The sequence below is a fragment of the Acyrthosiphon pisum genome, unplaced genomic scaffold (genome assembly GCF_005508785.2).
Source record: "Acyrthosiphon pisum isolate AL4f unplaced genomic scaffold, pea_aphid_22Mar2018_4r6ur Scaffold_20960;HRSCAF=22641, whole genome shotgun sequence".
NCBI classification, from domain to species: domain Eukaryota; kingdom Metazoa; phylum Arthropoda; class Insecta; order Hemiptera; family Aphididae; genus Acyrthosiphon; species Acyrthosiphon pisum.
Window position 1 is genome coordinate 1,053,109 of NW_021770374.1, and position 5,502 is coordinate 1,058,610.

Consider the following 5,502-nt stretch of genomic DNA (forward strand, 5'->3'; position numbering starts at 1 on the left):
ATCGCACATAGTTTAGTACAATACAGTGAATATTTTTCTAATTAAAATAGATAGTTACCGAAATGTTTCATTATTTGATAAGTACCAAAGTGTCATGAGAAGTGCTCTGTAAAAAGAAATGCGTTTTTGACCCAATATATAATTTCCTTCATACCTATTAATGATTTTTGAAGATAAAATCTAAACAAAAATAAATGTACATAAATTATAAAGATAAGTATTGTAATGTATTGATAAGTCAATTATTTACTTTGAAATCGTAATATATTAATACGTATCCAAATAAATGCAGTAAAACTTGCGAAGATGCTCTTTAGGGGACCAGCTCAAAAGAACGTAATGCTTTATGTGGGAAACGGGAAGCAAGTTTTACTTTAACATAATCTGTGTTGATATCAAATTATTAAAATTTATATTTATTATAAAAGTGTTCCTTGATCATCAATCCGGTGCTCCATCAGATGGATAACTAGATGCATGTCAATAATTAATGAGGAACACACGGACTGTGTTCCCTGGATTGGTCACACTGCGCCTCGCGCCCAAACCGGCACGGACGACCGCGGCGGCGGCACGTCCGGAGAGCAGTCTTGTTATATTCGTAGCGACCGGTGACATCGTCCTTGTCCCGCGTCCCGGCGACCGTTAACCGACCATAAGTTCGAATACCGTTTATTACGTTTAATGTTTAACCGCATATATGTAATTGTTGTAATTGTCGTAATAAGTAAACGCCGAATCGCAACATCTCATTGTAAGTTTCCAGTTAAAGTTTGCTAACACAAGTATAATTTTGCTGTTTCACTTGCAAGTTCATTTTTTTTTTCATCGTGACCTTCAAATATGCTATTTGGCGTAATTAAAATAATTGCAATTAGGCCTTCAGCATTTTTTAAAGAAGTGCACATAATTAGTCTAGACATGAGCTTAAGATAGAATTTTTTCACAGTTGTTTCCTTTCCATTAAAACATTTCCAATTACTCAACAATTTCATTACAATGTGCATAATCGATGTTTTCACATTCAGATTTGATTGAAAGGTTGTAACTGAAAATAACTTATCCATGTACAATTTTAAGTTGATTTCTCCTGCTAATGATCTTGCAATAGCTCCCAACAATGTCATTGAATTATACAATTATTTTTGGAATTTTGATATTAGCTGACCATTATGATAACCAATGCATTATTTGATTAATATTATGACATTTCGATAACATTTGAGATACGGGCAACTGACCACTGATAGTTCCCGAATGTATAACACCTTGGTATAAAAATATGTCAGAAGATTTGTTTTTATTGGGTCGTTCGATTCTTTGACATATTGACCCCATAGCATCAATGAATAGCTTGCTCATATTTTAATTTTTTACGTATTTATTAAATAGTATAGTTTGAGCAAGGGTCCATTAAAATACATAAAATGGGTCAAATACAATTTTATGAATAATTGTGTATAAATGTTCTTTATACTCCATGCTAAGTAATGAATCTAAACCCGACAATTTCGGTGAAACATCTTTAAACTCGGTTTTTATTTAAATTCTAGTCTAGCCCTCCTTAAGACTTCCAAAGAATAAAGACAACGATTAGATGAATACTCTAAAATGTGTGTCCTCCTCCAATTAACTGCCATTTTCCCATCACAGTCTTTTTTATATATCCCCTTTTTTGGTCCACATTATGGTCTTTTCTTAAAATAAGAATGTTCTTGTTCATTCACATCGTCCAATTTTAAATTTAATGTCACATTTTCAAAATTTTAAGGTTTTTTTGAGCACCAAACATTCATTGACGCTTCACATTCAACACAATTATCTTGACAATTGAAGTGTAACAACCAAGATCAGTAAAATGTAATGCATGCCTTTTGAACATCCAAACAGGTTTTCAGTTGTGACGTGATATGATCAAAAAATACATGAGTTCAACCACTTTTCAAAGATGATTTATAGGGAGATAGCAAAGACGACCAAGTATTAAAATCAAGTACTAGAGTCTTTTCCATGTTTAAATTAGACTGCTGTAAAGTCTGTGAGGTCGTAGAATCATCAGTGTCGTAACATTCTGAAAGTACTTTTTTATCGTCGAGGTGTAAAATGTCATGACAATTGTAACGATTATTTTGTATAATTAAATATAATCCGGGTGGTGAAATTTTGTTATCTAATCTACATAGAGATTTTCACCATTAAAAAGGAGAACTTTGGCTGTGCAACGTTGTTCTTATTTTTTTTGGTATCACTTATATGAAAAAAAAAAGTTCTTACTGTTTCAAAAACCATTATTGATTGTGTTTTTCAAACTTGAAAAACTTTTCATATATATTAAATCAAAAAAATAAAAACAATGTTGCACAGCCAAATTTCTCCTTTTTATATGGTGAAAACCTCATTTCTTAGTTATGATTGTAGCCTTCTCGGTTCTTTCCCCACGCAAAACAGTTTTTGCTATGTTGTACATTTGTATGACGGAGACAACACATGCAGGTATAGTGTCCTCTTAACACTCATTATTTGAAAAAGTTTAAACTTACTTTATATAATTTGATGTAATTTAATAATATTTCTGAACAAAAATATTATTTTTTTGTACCTACTCTTTACATTATAATTTGTAAATTTTTTACTTTTTTGAATGATACCATACATTTTTATAATCATATTCACTGAGTATTTAATTTTTTTTTTAAATCAAATTTCTTTCAAGTAGTTATATTTAGTAGTTATAAGTATTTATAGTTTAATTGAATGGAAAAAGAGAACCGATATTTTGATTGGTACCACTGTACCTCTATATTCTGTTCATCTCAACTGAAAATACTTATAACTTCTTAACAGAAACTTGATTTAAAAAGAAATTAAATACTCAGAAAATATGGATTTAAAAATGTATAGTCTCATTCAAAAAAGATAAAGATAAAATAGTATCAACATTTAATATTTATGTATTGAAATACTACTAAAAATATTATGTTTCACATTATGATATTAAAAATGTATGTTCACTTGTAAAATAGAAAAATACTTAGAATGATAAAAAATTGCAAAAAGTATTTTCAAAGATATTTAGAAGATGTTTTTTTAGAAGTTTTTAGATGTTAAGAAGACAAACAACTGCATTTTTAAAATATATGATTTTCTTTATCGTATCCAATTTTGAAATAAAAAATAATCTATTATTATAACTTGTTTTATTGCTTGTTTATAAAATAAATAATTACTCAAAGATGAATTATGTTTTATTTGTATCCTAGAAGTGTCACCTATATTCTTTAATTATATAAAAAAATATTATGAAATAAGTGTATATTTTTTTAATTCATTAAAATCTATTATTGATTTATAGTTGTGTTAGATTTGGATTACACCAATATTGTACAATAATTATATAAAATATAGTACAGAAAAAACCAGTATTTTACCACATAAACTATTGAATTTATTTTTATATTTATGTATGATACATTTTAACATCTTGTCGGATATTTATGAGTTAATCCAAATTTCAATAACGTTACCAAATATTGTATTTTAAAAAATAAGAAGAATATAAAATAATTTGTTAAATATAAATACAAATATCTTGAAATTTCAATCATACATTCTTAAACAGATCAGTATTAAAGCATTGATCAGCTTTTTAGAACAAAACTCATAGTGGAACAGAAGAATTTTATGATATTACCAAGTTAAAAGTGTTTCTATTCAGCCCGTCTTACAATATAATATCAGTATTCTTAATTACAAATATAAATTAATTAATAAAATGTATAGCTCAACTGTTTTATTATAAGAGGTAAATTTAAGATTTATTTTTAGGGCAACACTGACATTCAATATGGCGGATCTTCTTATCAGCTTCCCATAAGAATAATGTAAATTTTTGAGATGTGACCATTCTGATTTCATATATTCTGTGGTGCAAGTATTGCATAGTATCTACAGTCGATTCCACGAGAGAATAATCAGTCCGCCGACCAGTTTTCGTCCGTGTTTGCGCATGCCCCCACTCTGGATACCGCGCTCGAGCGGCGACGTCGGCGCTAGGAGTGTTTCGTTTCACGTCGGCTCTCCCCGTGTTTCGATTCACGCTTGGGGCGCCGGGCGCCACAACTCACTTCATGATCTCTATACTAATATTAGGACGACTGAATTTAGCGGATACATTTTTTAAAAATTTTGACTATGCTGAGTCAAAATTAAAAGAGTATTTTTAATACGTTCGTTATTTAAAAAGAACGAAAACGTTTAATATAAATCATAAGTATACGATTGTCTCATCTATAGATCGAAAGTTATTATTAACTAACGTCAATGTCAATATATAAATTATGATTCGTTAAAAATTTAAATAAATAAATAACGTAATTAGTAAAAAGAACACGTGCGGTATTTTTTGTTGTACCTACCATATGTATTTTCTAACATAATTTTTCAGTTATTACATTTTTGATCTCAGACTTTTCGAACTGATATACGTACAGACTTTGTGACTGAAAATAAATAGAAGTACATCCTGAGACACAATTCACATTTTACAAAATTCTCGGGCCGCAATATATACCGTGTTATATTGTGTGAATGTGACCTTTTTTGGTGTGATACAAATTATCGACAACAGTTAGATGTATACCTTATAACAATGCTTATAATTCAGCATTCTAGAAATGCAAACTGGTGTATTTGTCAGTCTCTTTGGTGTCTATTGTGTAATGTATATTAAGGACCACTGGCTAGTCTGGCTGGCAGATGTTTTATTTCTCCTTCTATAATATAGAATGTATTACGCACCGAATACATATGGCCAAGTCGTCATTTTTAATTTAGACGTATGCCACCATAGGCAGATAGGCCAATTTTGGCCTACCGGGAAATTTTACAAAGGGGCCCCACACATGAAAAAAAAAGTCGCTCGCTTCGCTCGCAAGTACATTACTATATGCATTTTATTAAATACCACATCAAAATAAAGCGTAACACATAACCAACAATGTATAACAAAACAGTTTTTTACTATTTAATCAAATTTAGTTTTTCATTTTAAAATAGTAACATTCTACCAAATACTGGGCTCCTAGCTCCTAATTTATTTATGATGTCTTCGGAATCAATTTTGTTGAGAATATCTTTCTCTACATTCATTAGCAACATACTCTCTAATACATTCTGACCTATTGTATTTATTAAATAATTATTGGTAATTATTATTGGTATATTCAACAAAAGTATTGGCTGCTTCTTTTATACATTGAAATTGGCGGGCACAGTCTTGTAAATCATTCAAAGTTTGTTTCACCATTTGATAAGCTGCAATTATATTAACTCCATGCCCTTGTAAATATTTTGATAGAGGAGTGGTTTTTTTAAAAATTCGCAAGTATATTTGGGCAGTTAAAATAGTTTCATATTTTAACAAACCTTCTTTTACATTTTTTGCCTTGAATCGAGCATCTGGAGTTATACCTAAATTGTTTTCAATTTCATCTAATGTAGTGA